The sequence below is a fragment of the Oryzias latipes genome, chromosome 19, assembly GCF_053564925.1.
Source record: "Oryzias latipes strain Hd-rR chromosome 19, Olatipes_Hd-rR_3.1".
In the NCBI taxonomy this organism is placed as follows: domain Eukaryota; kingdom Metazoa; phylum Chordata; class Actinopteri; order Beloniformes; family Adrianichthyidae; genus Oryzias; species Oryzias latipes.
Genome location: NC_136255.1, coordinates 11034041 through 11046976, shown reverse-complemented (window position 1 = coordinate 11046976; position 12936 = coordinate 11034041). Strand labels below are relative to the sequence as shown.

At 40.1% G+C, this 12936-nt stretch overlaps 1 protein-coding gene and 2 long non-coding RNA genes across 52 annotated transcripts in view; 2 read left to right on the top strand and 1 right to left on the bottom strand.

Annotated features, from left to right (window-relative positions):
• The window catches only part of LOC101172448 (ankyrin-3), a 228478-nt gene that overhangs the window by 168385 nt on the left and 47157 nt on the right, over positions 1-12936 (top strand). The window lies entirely within an intron of this gene.
• On the bottom strand, positions 10018-11052 carry LOC144987736 (uncharacterized). Its single transcript, XR_013651402.1, has 2 exons — positions 10913-11052; positions 10018-10213 (listed from the first exon to the last, which is right to left on the bottom strand). It is a non-coding gene; the product is annotated as an uncharacterized LOC144987736 (long non-coding RNA).
• LOC144987733 (uncharacterized) lies at positions 10561-11958 on the top strand. Its single transcript, XR_013651399.1, has 3 exons — positions 10561-10687; positions 11068-11121; positions 11763-11958. It is a non-coding gene; the product is annotated as an uncharacterized LOC144987733 (long non-coding RNA).

Below are 12936 nucleotides of genomic sequence, written 5' to 3'. Positions count from 1 at the left end.
CCAGCAAGGTAGACAACTGCAGCAACATCCACTGACCAAGCTGACAAGCCCTGGCAGAAAAGATCCCCACAAGAAAAACACTGGCTCAGGCAGGCTGGTCAAAAAAAAATAGTTTTGCCATTGTCTTGCAGCTCGCAGATCAAGTGGTTTAGTTTTCCAGTAATGTCAGTCAAGAATGCAAGTTCAGATTCACAATGTTCATATTCACCATATTCAACAGACATCTCCTCCAATAGCACCTTAAAAATCCTGTGCTGTTTAGCTTTGCAGCTGAGGTTGTTTACGATTTTCAGAATAAGAGTCATTATATGTCCAGAGCCAATCACTTCTGCACATAAGGCCTGCTGGTGAATGACGCAGCAGTAATGCAGACATTTTGGAAAGTCTGGGTCAGCTTTACAGTGAGTGATGAAACCTGTTTGTCTATTGATCATAGCAGGAGTCCCATCTGCAGTCACTGCTACCAGCTTTTCTAATTGTACCTTTTTCTGCACAAAAACTCCTTCACCGTGTTATACATTTCAACTCCTCTTGTAATTGTCTGTTAGGGCAGATGTGTCAGGAGTTCTTCTCTTGTGGAAACCAAAAGCTATGCTGTACTGTTGCCGTCCACAGACTCATCACACTGGACGTTAACCACCTGCACTTTGCAAGATCCCGGTCCAGCTAATTGGCCAAGTTATCAGACACAGCTGACACTCATCTAGACATTGTAGTGGAAATTGAATGAGTTCTATTGTTCTCATCCTTAGGGACAGTGATAGCAATTATCATCATTGCTTGAATTTTTTTCATGCTATATGCAAAAGTCTTTGTCCCTTAAGGCAACAGATTACAGCCCCCCCCCCCCCCCCCCCCCCCCCCCCCCAGGCTGCTGTCGTATTAACAATAGCTTGGAGCTCCAGAATGGACAAGAAAAAACGACGAGAATGGCTCGAGCAGGGCGTTGCTCACGGGGCGGTCGCTCGTGCCATGCGGTCGCACGTGCTCGGGCCCGCTAAATGCTACTTGTAGCTTTAATTATTATTATTATTATTATTATTCTTTTTCTTCCGACGGAAGAGTCGCCTTTTTGAGGCCTTTAACATACCCCAAAACTCACCAAATTTGGCACACACATCAGGAGTCGCGAAAAATTTCGTATTTTACAGGAGATTGGCATGGGCGCACAAAGACGGCTCGACAGCGCCACCTACAGTGACATTTGTCCCGAGCCCCCGCATATGCTTTAACATACAAGCTTGATTTTTACAGGACATGTTCATCAGATGGAAACCTACAAAAAAGTCTCTTGGTACCAAGCTGTCAGTCGCACAGGAAGTCTGCTATATTGGTGTCAATATGTCATTTTTGCTCTATTTTGGACATTTGTAGGCCTCCTTCTAGAACGAACTCCTCCTAGAGATTTATGAATAATGACTCCAAACTTTGGTTTTGTAAACTAAACACATGTCCGATGTTAAATTGCAAAGCTTTTAAGTTTTTATGGATGTTTGTGACCATGGCGGCGCGTCAAAATTGGAGGTCGTTTCGAAAACACGCCATGAAAAGAAAAATGGCCATTACTCAGCCATGCATAATCCAATCTGATCCAAAATTGATGTGCATGATTGTAGTCTGACTCTGAACACATCTGCAGTGAAAAAATCTGGAAAAAGTGTAGCGCCACCTGCTGGCAAGAGGAAATGACATGTTTTACTTGGAGCATCACTGCTCCGAGTAGGATGAGCCGACACACCTGAAAATGACGTCCACCTGTTGAAAAGCCATTGAAGTTTACTCTGACAAAAAACCATAACTTTCAATGCGGGGGTGTGGTCGTGACAGAGCGGCAAAGTTGGGCATCTCGCTATGCACACAAAAGTTGCTCTCACGTGCACATTCCTTGTCCAATCTCACTGAAATTCAATGGATATGATGAAGCTTCTATTCTGAACCCATGGATATGACAATCTTGGACGAGCTCTATAGCGCCACCTAGTTATTGCATTGGGCACATTCTGCCCTGTATTTTCTCTTTGCTTTGTCCGATGTGCATGAAATTAAAACTGGAGATACTCAGAAGGGTCCTCTCTCATCATGTAAAGTTTCATGGGTGTACACCTGACGGTGCCTGTTTAACAGGAAGTGGTCGATTATGTACACCCAAATAATAGAAATTTATTATAAATCAGCCGTTTGTCTCAGGAAGCTGAGATTTCAGAATTAGATGCCTTTAATAACCTCCAGCTTTGAAATGTAACACTATAGGGTCTACGAGAAACTTCATCACTTGATTTTTTTAATGAAATTTTGGACTGAACAAAGATTTTTAGCATAAATTCTGTTTAGGTTATCAGCACCAAGAATTCAACTTTCATAGGCATTTATGTGCTACTGCTTCCTAAAAAAATTCAGAATGATTGAAGTTACAGGTGACATCTTAGAGAGCATTACATCCAAAAAGGTCCGAAAACGTCTTTTTAGGCAAAACTGCAAACACCTATTTTTTTGCATAACTTATCTTTCAAATATCAGCACAAAAAAATTAAAAAACCTGTGTTAAATCTGTCTAGACTCCAAACAAACATTTTTTTATGGTAACTTATGTTTCAACAATCGACACCAATTTTCACAGACCTAAAGCTGAACATGTCCCATAGCTCCCTGAATATTTTCATAGATATAAAATGAACTGGTCATTCTAACATCTGGCATTCTAACATCTAACATCTTACATGTCAAAGCCTCTCTCAGCCTGGCTCTGCTGAAGGAGTCGTGTTACAACCCCGCCCCCTCCTGCTGGGACCCCTGCTATGTAAATTAGCAAGCAGTGAACAGAGAGATGAGGAGTAAGAATGGTCATTACTCAGGCATGCATAATCCAAAGACAGCCAGTTAAACACTGAAAGACATATTTTTTCGGTATGTCTTTCATACATCTTTAGTATTAAAAACTCTCCAAGATGAATGTGCCTGACTCCACCTGCAGGTGGATCACAGACTTCCTGACGGACAGACAGCAGTATGTGAGGCTGGGGAAGCTCGTCTCAGATACTCGGACCACAAGCACCGGATCCCCCCAGGGCTGTGTCCTTTCACCCCTGTTACTCTCCCTGTACACAAACAGCTGCACAGCTGGTCACCTGTCTGTCAAACTCCTGAAGTTTGCTGACGACACCACACTCATCGGCCTCATCTCTGACGGAGATGAGTCGGCCTACAGGAGTGAAATAGCCAGGCTGGTGTCATAGTGCAGCGCTAACAACCTGGAGCTTAATGCTCTGAAGACAGTGGAGATGACAGTGGACTTCAGGAAGGCCCCAGCCCCCCTCCCCCTGTCATCCTCTGTGACTCCCCGGTGACCTCTGTGGAGTCCTTCTGCTTCCTGGGAACCATCATCAGCCAGGACCTCAAGTGGGAGCAGAACATCAGCTCCATCACTAAGAAGGTCCAGCAGAGGATGTACTTCCTGAGGCAGCTGAAGAAGTTTCACCTCCCTGAAAAGATGCTGGTAGACTTTTACACCGCCATCATCGAATCCACCCTCACGTCCTCCATCACAGTCTGGTTCGCTGCGGCCACGGCCAGAGACAAGGCCAAGCTGCAACGCGTCATCCACTCAGCAGAGAAGGTGATCGGCTGCCACCTCCCGTCTCTCCAGGAGCTGCACATCTCCAGGACCTGGAGGCGGGCAGCCAGGATTGTAGCCAACCCCTCTCATCCAGGACATAATCTCTTTCGGCCCCTCCCTTCTGGCAAGAGGCTCCGGTCCATAAGGACCAGGACCTCGCGCCACAAGAACAGCTTCTTCCCCACTGCAGTCAGCCTGCTGAACAGAACCCCAACTCCCCCAGCTGACCCTCCCCCCGCCCACCAAAGGACTGTCGGTGCCACTTACAGGCCCCACCATCCCATCTTTTTTCTTTTCCTTTTTCTTTTTTTTTTATCTCTTATATCCTTTTTTATAATCAATGTTCGAACTTCTTTTCCTTTCTATTGTCATGGTTTCAGTTTGTTGTCTTGTTTTTCGCTTTAGTTCTTGTTCTGTCTTGTTTGGCTCTGTTTCCTGTTTTATTTTGAAAGGTTTCCTGTCTTGTCATGTTTCTTGAGTTTTACTTCCTTTGGTCCCCATCTGCCCTAATCGTGTTCACCTGTGTCTTGTCTGCCCTGTCTGTATATAAGTCTTGTCTCTGCCTTCCTCCTGTGCTGGTCCATTAACTTCTGCTCATGTTGATCACGTCTTCTTGTCTGGCGTCCATGTCCCTTGCCATGCCACAGTAAGTTTTTGTTTTTAGTTTTGTCATCCTGCTCTGCAGCGCTTTTTGTTAGTTAAATAAACCCACTTGCCCTGAACCCGTTTGCCTCCCGTCTCTGCGCCTGGGTCCTACCTGCTCTCGAGCCTCCCCCCCACACGACATCTATACATCCAATGAAATTAAACTACAAATCAACAAACACAACTGATAACAAATGTCTCTAAAAAATGATGTGTATATTTGCAGAACCTTAAAAACACCAAACAAATAACAAATGCTTCCCAAATAAAGCACAGAAAATGGAACACAAAATGTAAAACCCAAGTTAGAAATTGCAATTTGAAAAAGATACTTTTTTCAGCAGCTTTTCAAAATCAATCACCAATTCTACTCTTCTGTGGATGAAACAAAGAACTCCAGAACAATGAAGCCATTTCTCTAAGTCTCTCTCACCTTCCGTTTTAAACAAGGTCTGTGAAAATCCACCATACATTGGTCACATGAACTCAGAGACCTGCTAAAAGTGCACAATTGTAAAAGCTCTTTTATATAGACAACTGTTTGTTTGCTTAGAGCTCTAAATATAAAAAAAAATGCTTTTCTATCACCTAGACACAGATGGAGAACCATATCAACTGGATTAATAACAGGGTGGCATGTTTAGGTTTAAACTTACATCAATAGACAACATGAAGCTGTCCATCACATTTTTGACCTAAACATGTAAACACATCCTTGGCTCTGCGGTTAGGAAATGGCATTTGGGAATCTCTTTATACCAGGAGCCAGCCTGGCCATTGGAACATCGCCACAGTGCCCATCCAGACTGGGACAGCAACGGGGTCCACTTCAGAGCCGTGAGCTGCTGTGTTTAACTCCAGCTGTCCCAGCAAGGGAGACAACTGCAGCAACATCCACTGACCAAGCTGACAAGCCCTGGCAGAAAAGATCCCCACAAGAAAAACACTGGCTAAGGCAGGCTGGTCAAAAAAAAATAGTTTTGCCATTGTCTTGCTGCTCACAGATCAAGTGGTTTAGTTTTCCAGTAATGTCAGTCAAGAATGCAAGTTCAGATTCACAATGTTCATATTCACCATATTCAACAGACATCTCCTCCAATAGCACCTTAAAAATCCTGTGCTGTTTTGCTTTGCAGCTGAGGTTGTTTACGATTTTCAGAATAAGAGTCATTATATGTCCAGAGCCAATCACTTCTGCACATAAGGCCTGCTGGTGAATGACGCAGCAGTAATGCAGACATTTTGGAAAGTCTGGGTCAGCTTTACAGTGAGTGATGAAACCTGTTTGTCTATTGATCATAGCAGGAGTCCCATCTGCAGTCACTGCTACCAGCTTTTCTAATTGTACCTTTTTCTGCACAAAAACTCCTTCACCGTGTTATACATTTCAACTCCTCTTGTAGTTGTCTGTTAGGGCAGATGTGTCAGGAGTTCTTCTCTTGTGGAAACCAAAAGCTATGCTGTACTGTTGCCGTCCACAGACTCATCACACTGGACGTTAACCACCTGCACTTTGCAAGATCCCGGTCCAGCTAATTGGCCAAGTTATCAGACATAGCTGACACTCATCTAGACATTGTAGTGGAAATTGAATGAGTTCTATTGTTCTCATCCTTAGGGACAGTGATAGCAATTATCATCATTGCTTGAATTTTTTTCATGCTATATGCAAAAGTCTTTGTCCCTTAAGGCAACAGATTACAGCCCCCCCCCCCCCCCCCCCCCAGGCTGCTGTCGTATTAACAATAGCTTGGAGCTCCAGAATGGACAAGAAAAAACGACGAGAATGGCTCGAGCAGGGCGTTGCTCACGGGGCGGTCGCTCGTGCCATGCGGTCGCACGTGCTCGGGCCCGCTAAATGCTACTTGTAGCTTTAATTATTATTATTATTATTATTCTACCGGAAGAGTCGCCTTTTTGAGGCCTTTAACATACCCCAAAACTCACCAAATTTGGCACACACATCAGGAGTCGCGAAAAATTTCGTATTTTATAGGAGATTGGCATGGGCGCAGAAAAACGGCTTGATAGCGCCACCTACAGTGACTTTTGTCCCGACGCCCCGCATACGCTTTAACGTACAAGCTTGATTTTTACAGGGCATGTTCTTCAGATGGAGACCTACAAAAAAGTCTGAAAGGACCCACCTGTCACTCGCACAGGAAGTCTGATATATTGAGGTCAATATGTCATTTTTGCTTCATTTTGGACATTTGCAGGCCTCACTCTAGAGCGAACTCCTCCTAGAGATTTGTGAATAATGACTCCAAACTTTGGTTTTGTAAACTAAACACATGTCCAATGTTAAATTGCGAAGCTTTTACGTTTTTACGGTTGTTTGTGACCGTGGCGGCGCGTCGAAAATGGAGGTCATTTTGAAAACACGCCATGAAAAGAAAAATGGCCATTACTCAGCCATGCAAAATCCAATATGATCCAAAGTTGATATGCATGATTGTAGTCTGACTTTGAACACATCTGCAGTGGAAGAATCTGGAATAGGTGTAGCGCCACCTGCTGGTAAAAGGAAATGACATGTTTTACTTGGAGCATCACTGCTCCAAGTAGGATGAGCCGACACACCTCAAAATGATGTCCACCTGTTGAAATGCCATTGATGTTTACTCTGATAAAAAGCCATAACTTTCAATGCGGGGGTGTGGTCGTGACAGAGCGGCGAAGTTGGGCGTCTCGCCATGCACACAAAAGTTGCTCTCACGTGCACATTCCTTGTCCAATCTCACTGAAATTCAATAGAGGTGATGAGGCTTCCATTTTGAACCCATGGATATGACAATCTTGGACGAGCTCCATAGCGCCACCTAGATATTGACAAATACATTTTATGTCACATTCTGACCTATCTTTTCTCTGTGCTTTGTCCGACATTCATAAAATTACAACAGGAGATACTCATAAGGGTCTTCTCTCATCGTGTAAAGTTTCATGGGTGTACACCTGACGGTGCCTGCGCAAGCCACCACCAAACAGGAAGTGGTTGATTGCGTTGCAGTCAGATAATTAAAAATTCATAAAAAATCAGCCGTCTGTATCACGAGGCTGAGATTTCAGAATGAGAGACCTCTTACATATCTCCAACTTAGATACACAGCACTTGCATGGGTGAACAAAAAACGGCTCAATAGCGCCACCTACCATGTTTGTTTTTGAGAGCCCCGCCATGTTCTTTAACATACAAGCTTGCTATTTACAGGACATGTTCATCAGATGGAAACCTACAAAAAAGTCTCTTGGGACCAAGCTGTCAGTCGCACAGGAAGTCTGCTATATTGATGTCAATATGTCAGTTTTGCTCTATTTTGGTCCTTTGCAGGCCTCGTTCTAGAACGAACTCCTACTAGAGATTTTTGAACAATGACTCCAAACTTTGGTTTTGTAAACTAAACACATGTCCGATCTTAAATTGCGAAGCTTTTAAGTTTTTACGGTTGTTTGTGACCGTGGCGGCGCGTCAAAATTTGAGGTCGTTTCGAAATCACGCCATGAAAAGAAAAATGGCCATTACTCAGCCATAAATAATCTAATCTGATCCAAATTTGTTGTGCATGATTGTAGTCTGACTTTGAACACATCTGCAGTGGAAAAATCCGAAACAGGTGTAGCGCCACCTGTTGGCAACAGGAAATGACATTTTTTACTTGGAGCATCACTGCTCCAAGTAGGATGAGCAAACACACCTCAAAATGACGTCCACCTGTTGAAAAACCATTGAAGTTTACTCTGATGAAAAACAAATCTTTCAACGCGGGGGTGTGGTCGTGACAGAGCGGCGAAGTTGGGTATCTCGCCATGCACAAATGTTGCTCTCACGTTCACATTCCTTGTCTGATCTCACTGAAATTAAATAGATTTGATGAAACTTCCATTCTGAACCCATGGATATGACAATTTTGGACGAGCTATATATGTTCATAATTGATCATGAAGCATGATCATATAATCAAGCTTCATAGGAAATCAGCCGTTTGTCTCAGGAAGCTGAGATTTCAGAATTAGATGCGTCTTACAAAGCTCCACGTTTGAAAAGCAGCACTATACGTACGAGAAACATTTAACCACCTTAATCACCCTATTGTGCTGAAAGCAAATTTTTGGACATTTTGACTCAAGCAAATATTTTTATCATAACATCTGTTTAGTTTATCAGCACCAAAATAAAAAATATTTACATTTATAAAATGAACTGGTCAACTCTAGGATTTTATTTATTCAATCTTACATCCTCAAGCTTTTCATCAGTCTCCCCTGCTGCAGGAGTGGAGTTAGCCCCCCCCCCCCCCCCCCCCCCCCGGCTGTGTGCTCACATGTAAATTAGCCAGGAGTGGCAGACAGAAAGTAGAACAGTTAGAAAGCCTAGTTCAACACTAAAATACAGCAATTTCCTTTGTTTTGTTTGTCTTTTATACATCCTTAGCACTAATCATTGCTTTTTTATTCATCCAAAATACAGTTAACTTTATATTTTATCTTTTTTTTTTTTTACAAACAAAATATATGAATGTGCTCCAAAACAAAACCCAGTCTCAGTACACTCCTACAGATGTAACATCAGACAGTAAATGTCTCTTTTATGCTTTTTTAATCAATGCTGCAACTTCTTTTCATTTCCTTTCAATACATCCAAAGAAATTAAACTACAACGACAACAAACACAACATATAGCAAATGTCTCTAAGAAGATTGGGTAACGCTTCCTTTTACAGTACAGTACTTACAGTGTACTTAAGTGGTATTTACATGGTACTTATAGTGTAACTACTGGGTACTTTCAGGGTACTTACATGGTACTTTTTATGGAATTTACTGGGTACTTACAGTGTGTTTACATGGTACTTTCTATGGGACTTTACTAGGTACTTACATGGTACTTTTTGTGTCTACTCTGTACTTACATGGTACATACTGTGTATTTATATGGTACTATTTGGTTCATACCTATGTGGTACATACTGGGTATTTATAATATTCTTACTGGGTATTTACATGTTGTGTAAGGTGTCTTTTATGGTACTTACCACATGTAAGAACAAGGTAAGTACAAATAAAGTACTTTGACCTTTAGGTCTGCACTCGCTGCATGTTTCATGGTATTTACCATGAATTTACCACAGAAACTACCCCTTAAGTACACTGAAACTGTAACTGTAAAAGAAAGTCAGCCCTATTTCCACTCAGCTACATGGTACTTTCATTACTAAATACCGGGTATGTTCACTTGAATATTACTTGGTACTTACCCCTTAAGTACACTGAAACTGTAACTGTAAAAGAAAGTCAGCCCTATTTCCACTCTATTACATGGTACTTTCAGTAGTAAGTGCTGGGTACGTTCACTTGAATATTACTTGGTACTTACCCCTTAAGTACAATGAAACTGTAACTGTAAAAGAAAGTCAGCCCTATTTCCACTCTATTACATGGTACTTTCAGTAGTAAGTGCTGGGTATGTTCACTTGAATATTACTTGGTACATACCCCTTAAGTACAATGAAACTGTAACTGTAAAAGAAAGTCAGCCCTATTTCCACTCTATTACATGGTACTTTCAGTAGTAAATGCTGGGTATGTACACGTATTACCTTCCCGTACAGTGTACATACACACTTGGTCTTCTGACCTCACCACATGAGACAATGCTAACCTGTTGGTAAGGGTAAAGTAACTACATTGTAAAAACATGTTCTGGCCTGATTACTTCTTGTAACATGAGGCAAGTTTAAAGAGAAACAAGACAGCAGTGAAAACAACAATCTTTAATATGATACATGTCTGCAGCATACAAAGTGTCATCACAATGAAATAGGTTTTAAGTACAAAACAGTGCAAAGGAGAATTCTAAAAAACACACTATTGGCCTGAGGGTCGTGCTTTTTGTCCATCAAAATTCTTTCAGCAGAGTTTGGTAACGGTGCAGGACTTCTTCAGGGTTTGTAACTGCAAGAAAATTCACAATATGAGCTCAAGTGAAAATAAAAAGCATAACGACTTTGATGAAGTACAAAATATATTTTACTTATTTAATCATTTCTGTAATGAGTTTGATAAATTTCTATGATTTTTTTATCGCTTTGACTGTAATGCTTGAAATTAATCAATTATCCTCATTTAAAAACATGATAATAAATTATTCAAAACTTAACTTTTTTTTAAATATTATTCTAAAAATGAACTTGTTTTAATATATATTATATAATGTCAGGAAAATATGTAAAACAACAAGGCTAAATATTTACTTTTAATACTAAAAACACCCCGAGTGTGTGTTTTTGTTAACTAGGTCGGGGCAAGTAACGTTGCAAATTCCCAGCGCACTTGAATGCAGCACAACTACCCCCAAAGTGAACGTGCAGATTAATCCGGAGAGCCTCGAGGCGCGCGCAACAGTTTGAATTTCTCTTCATCTGGCAGGTAAGCCAGTGTTTTTGTTTTTTTTTTAAATATTGGATAAATTACATGCAAATATTTAAACTGATCAAACTTTATAAAGAAGCTAACCTCGTGATTTCAAGCCACTATCTCTGTGTTTGAAACGTGACGTAAGAGCATGTCTACCTTACTCCAATAATTTCAGTTATTTCATGTATACATTTTCAAAGTTTGTAATGAAAATCTACAGACATTGTTGTTACTTACCAGGAGAGAGGCACCTGTAAAACAAACACGTAGCCTAAATGATAAAGTCTGTTGTTCTGTGCTCGTTTGACTGAGCGCACGTCTTTCTGGGAAAATCAAAGAAAGGCGTTTATTTAAAATAATGATGACGTACTTCCGTCTTTTTACCGCTTTAGATCAGCTGTGGTGAAGAAGACATTCCAGACGAATCCACAGGAGAGTAAGCTAAAGTAAGTTAAATCCACCAAGTGGACATATTATTTACATTAATGAAGAGTTTAACTGCATTTTCCCCATTTTCTTTTCTTTCGCCGTTTTTATTTTATTTTTATTTATTTATTTTCAAATATGAGAGAGACAACAATACCACCCAACACAGTGAATGTAACTGTTTGAAAATTAAAACATATTTTTGTGAATAACTGTGTTGAATTTGAAATTGCCTATTTATTTCTTTTTTCCTTTTCTTTTACACTGCAATGTTTTTCATGCTAATGCAAATAGTAGGTGCGAATAATATTTATAAAGAATAAATACATACAGCAATTGCCAATAAAAACATTGCTTTTGTCATTCTTTGTCTAAACAAATTAGATTTTTTTATGGCAATTTTGATTTTTTTTCTTTGATTTCTTTTTTGTTGTTCTTGTTTATGTAACTAAAATATAAAGTTGTGAATAATTTATTGTCATGTTCATAAATGAGGATAATTGATTAATTTCAAGCATTACAGTCAAAGCGAAAAATAATTCACAGAAATTTATCAAACTCATTACAGAAATGATTAAATAAGTAAAATATATTTTGTACTTCATCAAAGTCGTTATGCTTTTTATTTTCAGTTGAGCTCATATTGTGAATTTTCTTGCAGTTACAAACCCTGAAGAAGTCCTGCACCGTTACCAAACTCTGCTGAAAGAATTTTGATGGACAAAAAGCACGACCCTCAGGCCAATAGTGTGTTTTTTAGAATTCTCCTTTGCACTGTTTTGTACTTAAAACCTATTTCATTGTGATGACACTTTGTATGCTGCAGACATGTATCATATTAAAGATTGTTGTTTTCACTGCTGTCTTGTTTCTCTTTAAACTTGCCTCATGTTACAAGAAGTAATCAGGCCAGAACATGTTTTTACAATGTAGTTACTTTACCCTTACCAACAGGTTAGCATTATCTCATTTGGTGAGGTCTGAAGACCAAGTGTGTTCATGTACACTGTACGGGATGGTAATACGTGTACATACCCAGCATTTACTACTGAAAGTACCATGTAATAGAGTGGAAATAGGGCTGACTTTCTTTTACAGTTACAGTTTCATTGTACTTAAGGGGTATGTACCAAGTAATATTCAAGTGAACATACCCAGTATTTAGGAATGAAAGTACCATGTAGTTGAGTGGAAATAGGGCTGACTTTCTTTTACAGTTACAGTTTCAGTGTACTTAAGGGGTAGTTTTTGTGGTAAATTCATGGTAAATACCATGAAACATGCAGCGAGTGCAGACCTAAAGGTCAAAGTACTTTATTTGTACTTACCTTGTTCTAACATGTGGTAAGTACCATAAAAGACACCTTTGCACAACATGTAAATACCCAGTAAGAATATTATAAATACCCAGTATGTACCACATAGGTATGAACCAAATAGTACCATATAAATACACAGTAAGTACCATGTAAGTACAGAGTAGACACAAAAAGTACCATGTAAGTACAGAGTAGACACAAAAAGTACCATGTAAGTACCCAGTAAAGTCCCATAGAAAGTACCATGTAAACACACTGTAAGTACCCAGTAAATTCCATAAAAAGTACCATGTAAGTACCCTGAAAGTACCCAGTAGTTACACTATAAGTACCATGTAAATACCAATTAAGTACACTGTAAGTACTGTACTGTAAAAGGAAGCGTTACCGAAGATTGTGTATATACATTATGTACCACCTTTAAACACCAAATAAATAAAAAAATCTTTCTAATACAATCACAAAAAATGGAACACAAAATGTAAAACCCAAATTAGAAATTGCAATTTTAAAAAG